Genomic DNA, 18,646 nt, shown 5'->3' on the forward strand with positions numbered 1-18,646 from the left:
TCGAGCCCCTCCTCCCTGCCCCTTTTTGTTGCGCCAGCAGGGGCCATCGGCCCCTGCCTTTCATTTGCCAGCAGGGGCCCATGGCCCCTGCCTTTCTTTTGCACCAGCAGGGGGCCATCAGCCCCTGCCTTTCATTTGCCAGCAGGGGCCTATGGCCCCTGCCTTTCTTTCGTCAGCAGGGGCATAGGCCCCTGCCTTTTGTTTGCCAGCAGGGGCCTATGGCCCCTGCCTTTCTTTGGTCAGCAGGGGCATAGGCCCCTGCCTTTTGTTTGCCAGCAGGGGCCTATGGCCCCTGCCTTTCTTTGGTCAGCAGGGGCATAGGCCCCTGCCTTTCGTTTGCCAGCAGGGGCCATCGGCCTTTGCCTTTCTGTGTGCCAGCAGGGGCCATTGGCCCCTGCCTTTCTGTTTGCTAACAGGGGCCATCGGCCCCTGCCTTTTTGTTTGCCAGTAGGGGCCGATCCCCTGCCCCTTTTGTGCGCAAGCCTATACCCTTGGTCGACAGACCCGGGGAATCTTTGGAAGCTACATCGTAATGGGGACAGATTATTACAATTGTTGATCTCCAGCGAGGAATTCCTAGTGAACGTGAGTCATCTGCTCACATTGACTACATCCCTCTTTGGGCGGCAAGGCTCATTTGGCCCTGCCCCATCCTTTTTGGTTTTGAGTCATTTGGGACCGTTGGCCCCAATTCTATGTATTGGAGAAGTTGAGTCTTTGCCTTGCTTTTGCTTTGTCGGGGCTTGCATGTTAATATCGCATATTCGCAGCTACGACGGATCTCATTCGCGCTCCGCGACCCGAGCCGTCAATTGTGTACGTCCGCAGACGTCGGCAAGCTCGTAACCCTCCAAGGTAAGGGAAGATTGTACGAAAGACTTGGATAATTGAATTAAGTTCAATTAAACTAAAAACGATCAATAAAATGAATATATATATATATACAAATATATATATATATATATATATATATATATATATATATATTTATACGAGTATGCACTTAACTCAAGGACGCGGTTTCACGATCCTTGCCCTTTACCTTATGTCAGTCTATACTTACCATCGTGTATCACGTCGAGATCTCGTGTTGCATTCTTGCTTATGGTTTGTATGTGCCGTCACGCATCGTGGCGAGGTTCAGTGTCGCACTTCTGCTTACCGCCTTTACCTTGTCGCCGCGCTTTGCGCCTAGGCTCTTGTTTTTGTATGTATTATTACTGCTTTGCTATTGCAGATGCCGCACAGGTTTTTGCTCTTTGCATATGCCTTAAAGGCATCCTCAGGCATTCACCTCTCTCTCTTGCGACGAGAGTTGAGATGGGAGCTAGCGTTACATCCTCGTCTAAGGAGGGGGATACCTTGCAAGGATCCTGACTCCTTAAGTATGCAGTCCTGCAGACGAGTTGGAGGTTCTGTTGAGAAACATGTATCCCGTCTATCGAGGCCGGTGTCGAGTCATGCGAGGCATGTAGATACCCCGATAGCGGATGAGGTTCTAGAAAATCGCAGGCATAATGTTGGCACAAGGTACTGCTGTTTCAAAGGATATAGTAAAGTTGATAAACTTTACATCCTTGTGAAACACTCCTGTTGAGGCTTCTTTTGAGGAGCTATACCCCCTTCATCCTAGAGTACTTGTAGTCGTGCACGACACGTCTAGTACTGCGATGATCGGATGAGACGGTCGTGCGACCACGAACAGTGCGAAATGCACAATGCTGAAATCACATAAATGGCCTCACATTCGCCTTCACAGGCAAGATGCTTGAGTGGTTTAAAGACTACAGCATAGAGTGGGTCGTTAGTTAAGCAACCCCTAACGTACCTGTTCGTTTCAAGTGGTCTGTCAAGGGAGAGGACAGGACGGTACAAACTCCAATGGACAGGTTGTTAACAACCACCCTACGGGCAATGATCCGGCCTCCCCAGTCATTGGAGTTAGGGGAAAGGGGCTACAATAGTTAGCTCAAAACTTCTGCAGAAGTTGGATGCATCCGTGGCACTGCCTCCTTCGGGGAATCCTCTCTCGGCTAAAGCCGTCCCTCTGGAGCGGACTCAACTAGCTTTTCGGGTTATTCAAATACATAGAATAACAGACGCCCGAACTAGTCTCAGTTGTTTCTACGTTTTGCCTGCGCGTACCCGCGGGCCAGTAATATCGAAACATAAAGTCTGTTCACACTGGTTGTTGAGTAGTGAGACTCACTTGCACTCGCTTGCACTACTGACTCACTTGCACTCGCTTGCACTACTGACTCACTTGGACTCGCTTGCACTCGCTTGCACTATTGACTCGCTTGCACTACTGATTCGCTTGCACTACATACGCGTTTGCACTATTTATCTGCTTGCATTGCTTACCTGTTTAACTGCTTATCTACTTTAAACTGCGTAACCTACTGAATGAAATGTACATAATTCAGTTTCCTTGTAGTCTATCTTGTGCACCTACTAGTTTCTTTAGCGAAACTAACCCAGTCTATGGGTACAGGTGATGAATAGGCACTTCACGGGCGATGGCGCGATGGCAAGATGGTTTCAAGACTCTCTTCTTCCTGCTCTTAGCTCGCGTCTTGATGTTTTTGGGTCTTGTAATGGATTTTCCTTGGGACATCCGAATTTTGTACTTTTGGAACCTTCTTTTAATGAAAGTGCCTTTTTCAAGTAGCATGGGTTGTATGTTTTGGTTCTTCAGCTAACGTGCCCAAAGTGGTCAACTTGCCTTTCTAAAATTAACAAAAGGATGGGCTTCCGCTTATTTCTTAAACCAACTCTGAAATAAAGAGATTCTTTTAGTCTCTTGCCTGTTTTATGAAAGGTTTGAAAGTTGAAATTTTGGGGCGTTACATCTTGGTATCAGAGCTAAGGGAAGTAAGGATTCTTGACCATTGAGCATCCGCATCGCGCTGTGAGTATACCTTTCTTTTTGCTTAGTAGGTGTTTTTTTTGTATTGTTAAGCTAAGAGGCTTGACGCGTTCTGCTTATGTACCAGCATTGCTGGGTTTTCCTAAACTACTCATGTTAAACATGAATAGTACTTATGTTTCTGGCTTATTTCGAGCCTCCTGAAAATTCTAATTATTGGTATTCCTTGTTTACTCCAAGGATGGCAAGAAACTCGAATGAAGGGTCTGCTGACGATTGGTCAGATCAGCGGGGATTCGTGTTGGATTCCATAAGTTCCCTAGCAGCGGCTATGCGAGACCAGATTCGTTCTCAAAGGGAACCAGCGCTCGTTTCTGAGCCGAAGCCGCATACCGCAGTGACGTATGAGAAATTCCTGAAGCTTGACCCCCCGACCTTCGATGGCAAGCCCGACCCAGACATGGCCGATAACTGGGTGAAGGAGGTGGAACGAGTGTTCGAGGTCTTGTCAGTGCCCGATGACAAGAAGACGTTATTCGGGACCTTTAGGCTGAAGGAGAATGCCCGCAGTTGGTGGGACATGGCCCGGAGTATGCAGTTTTCGGGAATTTCGCCCATTCCTTGGGAAGCTTTTAGAAAGGCTTTCTTGGGGAACTACTTCCAGCCTCATGCGAGGGAGAAGAAGAAGGTGGAGTTCTTGGAGCTCAGCCAAGGCAATTCGAGTTTGACGGATTATATCGCCAAATTCCAGCGCTTAGAACCCTATTGTCCCAACCTGTTCGCGGATGATCGCGAGCGAGCAGGAAAGTTTGTTCGGGGGCTAAAGGAGGGGCTCATGCATCGGGTCCTAACCAGCATGCCCTCGACCTTCTCTGCGGCAGTTGCTGCTGCCACCCTCCTGAGTGAGGCCTGGGAGCGCACTAAGAGTACACAGGGCAGGAGGCCACCCGCTACGGGTGGTGAGCCGAAGACACCTTCCGGTGACCCAGGCAAACGATCGTTCCTTCCTGTGAAGAGCGAAGGAGGAAGGAGACGATATCCTCCTTCGAAGCGTCAGCGGCCTCAGGGCAACCCTCCAGCCAGGCAGCAGACGAGCAATGTGTGCCCCAGGTGCGGTCGATCCCACATCGGGCAGGCGTGCCCGCTCGATACAGGCGGATGCCTGTATTGTGGCAAGATGGGCCACTACGCGCGCGACTGTCGCAAAAAGGCGGCTGACGACGCCAGGCAGACCAGCGGAGCACCTCTGCTCCCTCGGCCACCACAGTCCCAACAGCAGTATCAGACGCCGCAACCGCAGGCGAGCGGTCAAAGGAGGGCACCGGGACGCGTCTACTCAGCCAAGGCCGAGCAGCTGACCAAGGGCGACCTAGTGCAAGGTACCCTTTTTGTCGCTAACCAAGCGGCTTTTGTGCTTTTTGATTGTGGTGCCACACACTCTTTTATTTCGGTAAATTTTGCCGAGTTTTTGCGCGTACCTGTAAAACCCTTACATAATACCCTTGAAGTGTATAACCCGATTGGAAAAAATACTGTTTGTGCGACCTACGTACCAGAGTTGGACGTAGTCCTGGCAGATTGGCATTTACCGGTTTGTGCTATCCTGCTAGTGATGACGGAATTTGACGTCATCCTAGGCATGGATTGGCTGCACAAGTATCATGCCAAGATTTTTTGCAGAGATAGCAAGATTGTTTTGTCTCCCCCGGGAATGCCCAAGGTGGAATTCAAGATCGTGAAACCTGTTCGGGCAAGCAAGTTGATTTCGTCGCTGAGGGCGCAAAGCTACCTCAGGAAGGGATGCACTGCCTTTCTGGTTAGTGTCGTCCAGTCCGAGCCGACACGAGTCTCGATGGGAGACTTGGAGGTTGTGCGAGATTTTCCAGACGTCTTCCCGGAGGAACTGCCAGGCCTTCCTCCACCTCGTGAGGTGCAGTTCAACATCGAGTTGCTGCCGGGTACTGCGCCAATTTCTAAGGCTCCATATCGGATGGCACCAGCCGAGCTCGAAGAGCTCAAGAAGCAGTTGCAGGAGTTGATGGATCAGGGATTCATCCGCCCCAGCGTCTCGCCTTGGGGAGCTCCTGTCTTGTTTGTGAAGAAGAAAGACGGATCTTTGCGATTGTGCATCGACTATCGGATGCTCAACCAGGCGACAATAAAGAATAAGTACCCGTTGCCACGCATCGAGGATCTGTTCGATCAGTTGCAGAGGGCCAAGATCTTCTCAAAGATCGACCTTAGATCTGGGTATCATCAACTCAGAATTAAGGGAGATGATATCTCCAAGACGGCCTTCCGGACCAGGTATGGGCATTACGAATTTACGGTCATGCCCTTCGGACTCACTAACGCTCCTGCAGCGTTCATGGATCTCATGAATAGGGTGTTCAAACCCTTCTTGGACACCTTCGTGATTGTGTTCATTGACGACATCTTGGTGTATTCCGATAGCTGGGAGCAACATCGTGAGCACTTGAGAGTTATTCTCGAAACTTTGCGAAAGGAGCGTTTGTACGCTAAGTACTCTAAGTGCGAGTTTTGGCTCGAGGAGATCATGTTTTTGGGACATGTCATCTCCAAGGAAGGTGTGTCCGTGGATCCAGCGAAAGTCGAGGCTGTACTCAGTTGGCAGCAACCGAGGAATGTTCGTGACATTCGGAGTTTTCTTGGATTAGCTGGGTATTATCGAAGATTTATCCAGGACTTTTCTAAGATCTCTCTACCCTTGACGCAACTCCTGAAGAAAGAAGCTAGGTTCGTGTGGGACGACATGTGCGAGAACAGTTTTCTGATGTTGAAGGAACGTCTTACGACTGCTCCTATTTTGGCCTTACCTTCGGGTCAAGGCGGCTTCGTGATTTACACCGACGCTTCCGGGACAGGCTTGGGTTGCGTCTTAATGCAGAACGATAGAGTGATCGCCTATGCATCGCGCCAACTTAAAATACATGAGAAGAATTATCCGACTCATGATTTGGAGTTAGCAGCGGTGGTCTTCGCATTGAAGATATGGCGGCACTATTTGTATGGGGAGCGGTTCGAGGCTTTTACAGATCATAAGAGCCTAAAATATTTGTTCTCACAGAAGGAGCTGAATATGAGGCAGCGGCGTTGGCTGGAATTCCTCAAGGATTACGACTTTACCTTGTCCTACCACCCGGGAAAAGCGAACGTTGTGGCCGACGCTCTGAGCCGCAAGTCTCCCAGCGTTTCCGTTAATTTGTTATTTGCGGGGTGGAAGCTGATCGAGGATTTGATATCGTGGGAACCGTTTGCAGTCACTCCAGTTTCGATCAGTCTTTCCAGCATGGTAGCTCAACCTGAGCTATTATCTAGGATCTTTGTTAGTCAAAAGAGCGATGAGCAGTACGAAAAGCTGAAGGCTCTAGCGCAGCGGGCCGATACCCCCTTTCGTCTGAGTGAGGAAGGAGGTGTATGGCGTAAGGATCGTCTCTGGGTGCCAAAAGACCCTATTTTGAGAGATGAGATTCTCGCTGAAGCCCACAAGTCCAGGTACACGATTCACCCGGGCGGCACAAAGATGTTCAAAGATTTGCAGCGCAGATATTGGTGGAGTGGAATGAAGCGGGACGTAGCCGAATACGTTTCGAAGTGTTTGACTTGCCAACAGGTTAAGATCGAGCACCAGCGACCAGGCGGAGTGATGCAACAGATGGAGATTCCACAATGGAAGTGGGAGGACATCACGATGGACTTCATCGTCGGTTTGCCAAGGACGCGGAGGAAACACGATGCGATTTGGGTGATCGTGGATCGACTCACTAAATCGGCGCATTTCCTCCCTATTCGGCTCAGTCAGTCCCTGGACAGCTTGGCAGATCTCTATGTCAGGGAGATTGTGAGATTGCACGGTGTTCCTGTGTCAATCATCTCCGATCGTGACCCGAGGTTCACCTCCAGGTTTTGGGGACAACTGCAGTTGGCCTTGGGCACGAAACTGAAATTCAGCACCGCTTTCCACCCTCAGACCGACGGACAATCTGAACGCACGATTCAGACTTTGGAGGACATGCTGCGAGCGTGCATGTTAGACTGGAAGGGAGAATGGGACTCTCATACCGGGTTGGCAGAATTCGCGTACAATAATAGTTATCATGCGAGTATCGGTATGGCCCCGTACGAAGCTTTGTACGGGAAGCCTTGTCGATCACCTGTTTACTGGGATGAGGTTGGTGAGCGGATGTTAGATTCACCTATAGTGCTACAGCACTATACTCAGCAAGTGCAGATGATCAGGGAACGTTTGCGTACCGCGCAGAGTCGGCAGAAGTGTTACGTTGATCGTCGACGTAGAGAGCTGGAGTTCTCAACAGGAGATATGGTTTTTGTTAAGGTATCTCCTACAAAGAGCGTTTTCCGTTTTGGGAAGAAAGGAAAGCTGAGTCCCCGGTTCGTCGGACCTTTTGAGATCCTGGATCGGATCGGTGAGGCGGCTTATCGTGTTGCGCTGCCTCCTCAGTACGCTCAGATCCACGACGTCTTCCACGTATCTATGCTGAGAAGATACGTTCACGACCCATCACACATCATTCATTATGATGATGTGGATATCCAAAAGGACTTGACGTTCGAGGAAAGACCAGTGACAATCGTTGACCGTCGAGACCAAGTGCTCAGATCGAAGACGATTTCTCTTGTAAAAGTACGTTGGCAACACCATGGAATAAATGAATGTACATGGGAGCCCGAGTCGGATATCAGGGAAAAATACCCTGACTTGTATTTTGACCAGTGTAAGGAATAAAAATTTCGCGGACGAAATTATTTTTAAGGAGGGTAGGATGTAACAACCCGTTAAAAAAAAAAAATGGTTAGGATTCGGGTCGGATCCGGACCCGGACCCGACCCGGACCCAATGGAGGCACCGCCTCCCTCGTGCCTTTAAAAAGATAAGGCAGGGGGGGGTTTCAAATACGAAACCCTCCCCCTCGCTGTCTCTTCTCCCTCACCGCCTCCCGACTCTCCCTCGCTCGTCTGCTGCCGCCATTTGCGACCTCTCTCCGCCGCCGCCGCCGACCACCAGGTACGTTCTCCCTCCTCTTCTTCTCCTTTTTTTTCCGTCTCTCTCTCCCATTCCTCCCCCCCCTCGGTTCTTCGTTGCACAGGGAGGGGAGGGCTGAGCCTCCTCCCTGCTTTCGTACGGCAGGCGAGGGGCGGAGCCCCCTCCCTACTTCCGTACGGCAGGGGAGGGGCTGGGCCCCTCTTCCCTGCTCTCTGCTACGGCAGGGGAGGGGTCGAGCCCCTCCTCCCTGCCCCTTTTTGTTGCGCCAGCAGGGGCCATCGGCCCCTGCCTTTCATTTGCCAGCAGGGGCCCATGGCCCCTGCCTTTCTTTTGCACCAGCAGGGGGCCATCGGCCCCTGCCTTTCATTTGCCAGCAGGGGCCTATGGCCCCTGCCTTTCTTTCGTCAGCAGGGGCATAGGCCCCTGCCTTTTGTTTGCCAGCAGGGGCCTATGGCCCCTGCCTTTCTTTGGTCAGCAGGGGCATAGGCCCCTGCCTTTTGTTTGCCAGCAGGGGCCTATGGCCCCTGCCTTTCTTTGGTCAGCAGGGGCATAGGCCCCTGCCTTTTGTTTGCCAGCAGGGGCCTATGGCCCCTGCCTTTCTTTGGTCAGCAGGGGCATAGGCCCCTGCCTTTCTGTTTGCTAACAGGGGCCATCGGCCCCTGCCTTTTTGTTTGCCAGTAGGGGCCGATCCCCTGCCCCTTTTGTGCGCAAGCCTATACCCTTGGTCGACAGACCCGGGGAATCTTTGGAAGCTACATCGTAATGGGGACAGATTATTACAATTGTTGATCTCCAGCGAGGAATTCCTAGTGAACGTGAGTCATCTGCTCACATTGACTACATCCCTCTTTGGGCGGCAAGGCTCATTTGGCCCTGCCCCATCCTTTTTGGTTTTGAGTCATTTGGGACCGTTGGCCCCAATTCTATGTATTGGAGAAGTTGAGTCTTTGCCTTGCTTTTGCTTTGTCGGGGCTTGCATGTTAATATCGCATATTCGCAGCTACGACGGATCTCATTCGCGCTCCGCGACCCGAGCCGTCAATTGTGTACGTCCGCAGACGTCGGCAAGCTCGTAACCCTCCAAGGTAAGGGAAGATTGTACGAAAGACTTGGATAATTGAATTAAGTTCAATTAAACTAAAAACGATCAATAAAATGAATATATATATATATATATATACAAATATATATATATATATATATATATATATATATATATTTATACGAGTATGCACTTAACTCAAGGACGCGGTTTCACGATCCTTGCCCTTTACCTTATGTCAGTCTATACTTACCATCGTGTATCACGTCGAGATCTCGTGTTGCATTCTTGCTTATGGTTTGTATGTGCCGTCACGCATCGTGGCGAGGTTCAGTGTCGCACTTCTGCTTACCGCCTTTACCTTGTCGCCGCGCTTTGCGCCTAGGCTCTTGTTTTTGTATGTATTATTACTGCTTTGCTATTGCAGATGCCGCACAGGTTTTTGCTCTTTGCATATGCCTTAAAGGCATCCTCAGGCATTCACCTCTCTCTCTTGCGACGAGAGTTGAGATGGGAGCTAGCGTTACATCCTCGTCTAAGGAGGGGGATACCTTGCAAGGATCCTGACTCCTTAAGTATGCAGTCCTGCAGACGAGTTGGAGGTTCTGTTGAGAAACATGTATCCCGTCTATCGAGGCCGGTGTCGAGTCATGCGAGGCATGTAGATACCCCGATAGCGGATGAGGTTCTAGAAAATCGCAGGCATAATGTTGGCACAAGGTACTGCTGTTTCAAAGGATATAGTAAAGTTGATAAACTTTACATCCTTGTGAAACACTCCTGTTGAGGCTTCTTTTGAGGAGCTATACCCCCTTCATCCTAGAGTACTTGTAGTCGTGCACGACACGTCTAGTACTGCGATGATCGGATGAGACGGTCGTGCGACCACGAACAGTGCGAAATGCACAATGCTGAAATCACATAAATGGCCTCACATTCGCCTTCACAGGCAAGATGCTTGAGTGGTTTAAAGACTACAGCATAGAGTGGGTCGTTAGTTAAGCAACCCCTAACGTACCTGTTCGTTTCAAGTGGTCTGTCAAGGGAGAGGACAGGACGGTACAAACTCCAATGGACAGGTTGTTAACAACCACCCTACGGGCAATGATCCGGCCTCCCCAGTCATTGGAGTTAGGGGAAAGGGGCTACAATAGTTAGCTCAAAACTTCTGCAGAAGTTGGATGCATCCGTGGCACTGCCTCCTTCGGGGAATCCTCTCTCGGCTAAAGCCGTCCCTCTGGAGCGGACTCAACTAGCTTTTCGGGTTATTCAAATACATAGAATAACAGACGCCCGAACTAGTCTCAGTTGTTTCTACGTTTTGCCTGCGCGTACCCGCGGGCCAGTAATATCGAAACATAAAGTCTGTTCACACTGGTTGTTGAGTAGTGAGACTCACTTGCACTCGCTTGCACTACTGACTCACTTGCACTCGCTTGCACTACTGACTCACTTGGACTCGCTTGCACTCGCTTGCACTATTGACTCGCTTGCACTACTGATTCGCTTGCACTACATACGCGTTTGCACTATTTATCTGCTTGCATTGCTTACCTGTTTAACTGCTTATCTACTTTAAACTGCGTAACCTACTGAATGAAATGTACATAATTCAGTTTCCTTGTAGTCTATCTTGTGCACCTACTAGTTTCTTTAGCGAAACTAACCCAGTCTATGGGTACAGGTGATGAATAGGCACTTCACGGGCGATGGCGCGATGGCAAGATGGTTTCAAGACTCTCTTCTTCCTGCTCTTAGCTCGCGTCTTGATGTTTTTGGGTCTTGTAATGGATTTTCCTTGGGACATCCGAATTTTGTACTTTTGGAACCTTCTTTTAATGAAAGTGCCTTTTTCAAGTAGCATGGGTTGTATGTTTTGGTTCTTCAGCTAACGTGCCCAAAGTGGTCAACTTGCCTTTCTAAAATTAACAAAAGGATGGGCTTCCGCTTATTTCTTAAACCAACTCTGAAATAAAGAGATTCTTTTAGTCTCTTGCCTGTTTTATGAAAGGTTTGAAAGTTGAAATTTTGGGGCGTTACAATAAAAGATTACCTTTTTATGCCTTTGTGCATTTGTGCTCTTTTGTGAGTGTTTCCTTGTGCCTTTTTGCGCCTACTCTTTTTATGAATCTTGTGGGTTAATCAAGTCATCTTTGAACTTGATATTCTTGAAGATATTTTCACATGGTATCAGAGCCAGGATTATGAGAAGGTAGCACGTGTGCTCCGTCATCACGGTGGTTGCCTCGAAAATCATGCCCACTCTTCATTCTTGTATTTTAGCATTGAAAGCTCTTGCAATCTACTTCCCATTTGACGTACTACAAGAAATAGCTAAAAGAAAACCCGTTGTGGCAAGTGTTCTAATTGTGAAGATTCTTTTGTTTCTCATAAAAGTTCCTCAATGGCGGAAAAGGATTCACATTTTTCTCTCGGATTCAAACTCAACGGGTCAAACTATCATGTTTGGGGCGGTAATATGGAAGCTCATATCAAGAGAAAAGGGCTTTGGGGCTACATCAAAGGTACGATTCCGGAACCCGAATAAAAAAATATTATAGTTGAAAAAGGAAAAATAAAAGTCCTTGATGGAGAGGAAAGAGTGAAGGCTTTTGAAGAATATAACAAGAAACATGAAGAATAAGAAATGAAAAACTACAAAATTCTCTCATGGATTTTTTCTACGGTTGATACTAGGATTAATGCCAATATTTTGAAATTTAAAAAGGCATTTCAAGTTTGGAAATATCTTGAGATGATGTATAGCTCGAGAGATTTATCTTATAAATATTACCTCAAAAAAAGGGCTTTAACCCTTCAACAAGGCGAAATGACTATTAGAGAATATTTCGCCGAATTATCATCTATTTGGGATGAACTTGCTATTCTTCAACCAATGTGGAGTGGAGAAGTCATTAAATTACGATACAAACAATTAAAAGAATATCGATTTTTTAATTTCTTGAATGGGCTTAGACCCAAATTCGAGCAAATAAGATATTCTTTTACTTAACCTTTTGAAGATGTTCTTACTAAACTAAGCGGAGAAGAAACTCGAATAGGAATGAGTAAAACCAATCAAAGTGTTTTAGCTATGCCTTCAACCAAAGATGAGAATGAAGGCACCTATGTCGTCTCTAGGCCGGGAAATAATTTAAAAACCTATAAGCCTCCTCATTTCAACAAATTTCAAAATTAAAATCAAGGAGTAAGGGAAGGAGGTCAAAATGGAAGATGAAATCAAGGAAGGGAGTCTAAAAAAATTATTTGCCATTTTTGTAAAGAACCAGGACACATTAAGCCGATTTGTCCAAAGTGGAAGAAAGAGGTGGCTATGTCTACCACGTTTCAACCACACAAGGAGGAGAATCTATCTACTTCCAACAATTGAGCATTATCATTAAGTCAAGTCACGGAGGCTCTTCAACCCCTCTTCAAATGATCCATTTTCGGAGCCGCCATATCATCTTCTTCTCCTCCCGGTAAGATTCTTTAGCTTTTAGATTTGGGTGCTTCCTTTTATATGACTCCCAATATTTTTGCACTTTCTGAATACACAAAAAATGTTTTACCTTCTTTTGTTTCAACCACAAACGACACTTCTCTTGAAATCAAAGGAGTTGAAAACTTTGAAAAACAAGATTTTTATATTCTCAAAGTTAGATTTATATCAAAATTAAATTTAAATTTGCTTTCGATCTCTCAACTCTCAGACCATAGATGCGATGTTAAGTTCTCATCAAATAAATGTTAGGTACAAGATTGTCGGTCCGGGAAGTTGTTTGAGGAAGGCTCTAGAAGAGGAGATCTATACTACATGGAGTTTCTACAAATTCCAAAACATTCTTTTTGTAATCTTGCCCAATATAAAGATATAAATGTTTGGCATAAAAGACGGGCATCCTAATGTCATCAAGCTTTCCTATTTACATTTTCTTAAAGATCTTTGTAAAAGTGATTTCACTTGTAATGATTGTATTCTTGAAAAAATGAGAAGTTTACCTTTTGAATAAAGATCTATGTTCACAACCAAAGCATTTGAACTTGTGCATTCAGATGTATGGGGATCGACTTTTGTCATATCTAAAGGTGGATTTGCATATTATGTTATTTTTGTTGATGATTATTCTAGATATTGTTGGATATATTTCCTTAAGCATAAACATGAGGTTTTTGCATCATTTAAGACATATCATATGTTGATTAAAAATCAATTTAATTAAAACTTAAAGATTCTTTGGACCGATTTTGGATGTGAATATCTTTCAAATAAATTTAAAAATTATCTTGAAAAAATGAAATTGTTCATAAAAAATCTTGTCCCAAAACGCCTCAACAAAATGGTCTAGTCGAAAGAAAACATATGCATATTATTAAAACTACTAGAACTTTGCTTATTTCTCAAAACATTCCTAAAAGATTTTGGGCCGAGGCGGCTCTTGCATCCATTTATCTTATAAATCGTCTTTTTTCAAAAAATTTAAATAAAATCTCACATTTTGAAATTCTATATAACCCCCCCCGACTATATTAGGATGAGAGTCTTTGGATGCAAATGTTTCGTTCTTACCGATAAAAATGATAAACTCTCACCAAAAGCTATCCCTTGTGCATTTCTTGGATATTCCGAAACTCAAAAATGTTTTAGATTTTATGATATTAAAAATTATAAATTATATGTTTTTAGGAATGTAACCTTTTTAGAAAATGTTAGTGGTTTTTAAGAATGTGAACCTCATAGAAATAATGTAGATTACACTTTTTTGTTTGAGTTGTTATCTAGAAATGGTGATGTTTCTAGTGATGATGAACTCGTATATAATGATATTAGTGATGATGAAGATATAGAAGAGAATAACAACTCTCCTTATCAATCTCTCAATCAACCTATCGAAGTAAGAACGTCTAGTGATCCTATCACCTATACACATAGAGATAAAAACATTGTTAGAAGTGCAATTGAGAAATATAGTGAATCTAGTGAGCCTACCTCTACAAATAATCTAAATCCTCGTATAATCGAAAGAGCTAGAAGAATTCCTTATAGATTCATATCCTATGAATCCTTCTCACCTAAATATAAAGTATGCCTTAGTACCATCCATTCATATGTGAAACCTAAAACCTTTGAAGAAGCCAAGAAAATTGTCGAATGGAGGAAAGCAATGAATAATGAACTTAGAGCTCTTAGAAAGGCTAAAACTTGGGAATTTCAAGATCTACGTAGTGGAAAGAAGGCAATAGGATGTAGGTGGGTTTTTAAGGTCAAGACCAAGAGTGATGGGTCTCTTGAAAGGTATAAAGCACGTCTAGTTGACAAAGGGTATAGTCAAGAATATGGAATATGCTACGATGAAACTTTTGCCCCCGTTGTGCGTATGGTTACTGTTAGGTGTCTTATTACTATTGCCTTAATTAAAAAATAGAACATATATCAAATGGATGTCAAAAATACTTTTTTAAATGGTGACTTAAATGAAGAAGTTTATATGGATGCTCCTCCAGGTATGGATGTTCCTAAAGGTAAAGTTTTTTGCCTACGGAAAGTCCTTTATGGTTTGAAATAAGCTCCCAAAGTTTGGTATGATCGGTTTAATAACTTAATGATAGAAAATGGATTTACTTCATGTTTTACTGACACTTCCTTGTTTGTCAAGAAATTCAATGCAGGAATCATGATTTTATTATTATATGTTGATGATATGCTAATTAAAGGTGATGATGCTAAAGGGATTAAGAGTATAAAGTCTATACTAAAAGATAAATTTAAAATGTTAGACTTAGGATTTTTGACATACTTTTTAGGCATTGAAGTTGCCTACTCTCACAGGAGTTATTTTTTATCTCAAACTAAACTTGCATTTAAGATTATTGACATGTCAGGAATTACAGATGATAAAGTTTGTGAAACCCTTGAAGTGGTAGAAACAAAGTTAAAAATCGATGATGGGATTCTTTTAAAGATCCCACTCCTTACAGACAACTTGTTGGGTCTTTGATGTATTTTAGCATCACTAGACTTGATATTTCACATGCCGTTCGTGTTCCCAGTCAATTCCAGCATGCTCTTACATCAGTTCATATGAGTGTAATTCTTCGAATCATCAAATATATAAAGGGATCCTTGAATAAGAGAATATTTTTATCTTCATCTTCTGATTTAGATTTAATTGCTTATACTGACTTTGATTAAGGAGGTGATCCAAATAACTATCACTCCACCACTGATTTTTGTTTGTTCTTAGGTGAATCATTAATTTCTTGGAGATGCAAGAAACAACAAAATGTATCCTTGTCATCTACTGAAGCCGAATACCGAGCCATGACAACTATAACCATGGAGATTGTTTGGATTCGCCAGCTGTTGGAAGACATGGGGGTTCATGTTCAAGGGCCTACGAAGTTGTGTTGTGATAACAAGAGTGCAATCTATATTGTCAAATATCATACTTTTCATGAGCGCACGAAGCATATCGAGATGAACTGCCACTATATTAGAGAAGAATATCTGAAGTTATAGATCTACCTTATGTAACATCAGAATATCCACTGACTGACTTTTTTACTAAGGCGTTCTGTTCTCTTAGATTCAATTTTCTCCTTGGCAAACTTTCGGTCATTACACCGTAAGTTTGAGGGGGATTGTTAAATTGTATCTCATATATATATTTTTTTGTAATACCCTCTAGGGGTAAATTTGTCTTTTCACATGTATCATGCATATTCACTTAATATGCTTTTTCTTTTTTCTTTTTTTTATTGTTTGGAGGGGTCCACCATATAGACGTTGGTGTAAGGGTGATGTAAAAACGTGTATCCACCTGAATAGAAGTTTCAAAAGTAGTGACTAAAATTTAGGAGGTAGAAGTATGGTAGTAGTTAGAAAAAATGGTTTTCTTCTTTTAAGGAAATGGGGTTGTGGTAGAAGTTATTAGATATGAGTTGTGGTTCAGTTATTTACTTTTTCTCCTTATAAATAGTGCAATTTTTTTTTGTTTTACAGTGTGAAATGAAAAGTTGATTTTTTAGTTTCAAGGCTACCGTAGTAGCAAGAGTATAATTTTTTTTACGTTTTTTTGTCTTACATGACATCAACTATAGTAATTAGTTGATTTTTACTAACATTTGTGGTATCAGAGTAGCCACGTTCCAACTTGGCTGGGCATTGTGTTTGTAAAGAAAAGTGTGCAAGGGAATTCGAGGGTTCTGCATGTGGGCTGAAGTTCGAGTAAGAAATATTTGTGAAAAATCGGTATGGCGACTAACTCTAATACTCTCAATATATCAAAATCTTTTATGCCAATTTTTAATGATGAGAACTATGAGTTTTGGAGTATTAAGATTAAAACATTTTTCATCTTACAAGATCTCTGGGATTTGATAGAAAATGGTTATGCAGAAATCAAATCTTCTAAAAAGGAAAATAAAATTAAAGAGTGTCAAAAAAAAGATGCTAAAACCCTGTTAGTATTGCAGCAAACAGTGTTGAACACCATTTTTTCCAGAATTGCTAATGCTACTAGGCCCAGGAAGGCGTGGACCATTCTCAAACAAGAGTTTCGTGGTGACAGTAAGATCACAACAGTAAAGCTTCAAACTTTGCGTAGAGAATTTGAAACTTTCTCAATGAAGGAAGGTGAGTCGGTTCAATTTTTTTTTTCAAGACTTCAGTTATTGTGAATCAAATGAGAATTTTTGGTGAATTAATTCCTGATCAAAAAGTCGTTGAAAAGGTTTTAAGATCTTTTACCCTCTAAGTATGATCATGTTACTGCAATAGAAGAATCCAAGAACCTTTCATTTTATACACTTAATGAGTTCTCTTTTAGCACATGAGTAACGTATAAACAGGTCATCTGAAAGTACATTGGAGCAGGCGTTTTCATCTAAAGTTGAAGTTAAAGAAAATAGCGAACCCAAGAATGATGATGAGGTCGTGCACATGGGGGTTGTCGTGGCGGCCATCGTGGTCGAGGAAGAGAACGAGGCAAACTGTTTTGAAAAAGCTAAACAACAAGCAAATATTGTAGAAGGCAAAAATCTTTTTCTTACTTGTATAGATTCTAATATAAGTAAGAATGATATATGATTTTTGGATAGTGGATGTAGTAACCATATGTTAGGGAAAAAGAGTCTCTTTCAATGTATTGATAAATCAATGAAATTGAAGGTTTGGTTTGAGGATAATAATCAAGTTCAAGTTAATGGCAAAAGAACAGTGGTAATGAAAACAAAATCAGGTATTGAAAAATTAATTCATGAAGTATATTATGTTCCTGGTTTGGCACAAAATTTGCTTAGTGTGGAGCAGTTAATTCAAAATGGTTGCACTTTTTTGTTTGATAATGGTGCATGTGAGATTAAAAAATCTGGGCATCTTATTGCTAAAATTCAAATGGTTCAAAATAGAATATTTTCTCTTGAAATTTCATGTTTTGATAAGTATGCGTTGGCAGCTAACGTTGATGAGCAATCTATTCTTTGGCATCTGCGGTATGGTCACTTGCATTTTAATGGGTTGAAATTGTTAAGCCAAAAGAATATGGTTTTTGGATAACCTTTCATTAGTTTTTCAAAAAATGTTTGTGAAGGGTGTGTTTATGGAAAACAACACCAACAACCATTCCCAGTTGAAAAAGCATGGATTGCTAAAAGGCCATTGGAATTAGTGCATGCTGACATTTGTGGCCCAATGAGAACCATGTCAATGAATAATAATAAATATTTTTTTGTTATTCACTGACGATTTTATTAGAATGAGTTGGGTATATTTTCTTTCAAAAAATCAGAAGCCATTGAAAAGTTTAAAGAATTCAAGATTTTTATTGAAAAAGAAAGTGGGTATGCCATACAAGTTATTCGTACAGATAGAGTTGGTGAATTTTTGTCTCTCTTTTGTAAGCAAAATAGTATCCGTAGGCAATTGACAATGAGAAAGACCCCACAGCAGAATGGAGTCGCAGAAAGGAGAAACAAAATCATGGTGGAAATGACAAGTATCTTAAGTGAAAAACAACTTCCAAATAATTTTTGGGCAGAAGCAGTGGCTAACATTGTGTATCTATCGAATATATCTCCAACAAAGGCGGTAAGAAATAAAACTCCTTATGAAGCATGGAAAGGAGAAAACCCAATGTAAGTAACCTGAGAATTTTTGGTTGTGTTGCTTATGCATTGATTGATTTAAGTGAACGCTCTAAGTTAAATAAAAAGAGTGAAAAATGCATCTTTGTTGGTTATTGTGATAAAACAAAGGGTTATCGCCTATACAATCCTGTTATAAAAAAATAATTATTCGTAGAGTTGTTATTTTTGATAAAGAACATGTATGAGATTGGAGCAAAGAAGAAATTCAGTATTTTTCATTTGATGAAAATATGTTGGAGGTGATGCGAAATAAAGAGAGAGAAAACGTGTCTAAATCTATTACAACTCATGATGAGATAGTGGACGTTGTTAGATCTCCACCATCTAGTAACTAGGGCATTGAACCCCCTCTAGATAGAGACGCCACCTAGAAAGGTGCGTACTTTGGATGATATATATAAGTGTGCTTTTGCTTTTATGACTGTCGAGCCCGTGACTTATGAAGAAGCATGTGTGAATAAAGTGGGAAAATTCTATAAGAGAAGAATTGCATGCTATAAAAAAGAATGATACATGGGAACTAACAGAGTTACCTGCGGGGAAAGAACCCATTGGCATGAAA

The 18,646-nt window shown here is 43.1% G+C and overlaps 1 protein-coding gene across 1 annotated transcript in view; it reads left to right on the forward strand.

Annotated features, from left to right (window-relative positions):
* The window catches only part of LOC149821465 (acetyl-coenzyme A carboxylase carboxyl transferase subunit alpha, chloroplastic-like), a 94,712-nt gene that overhangs the window by 20,648 nt on the left and 55,418 nt on the right, over window positions 1–18,646 (forward strand). The gene's annotated exons all lie outside the window — the stretch shown is intronic.

The sequence above is a fragment of the Nuphar pumila genome, chromosome 12 (genome assembly GCF_984573655.1).
Source record: "Nuphar pumila chromosome 12, dmNupPumi1.hap1.1, whole genome shotgun sequence".
Lineage (NCBI taxonomy): Eukaryota > Viridiplantae > Streptophyta > Magnoliopsida > Nymphaeales > Nymphaeaceae > Nuphar > Nuphar pumila.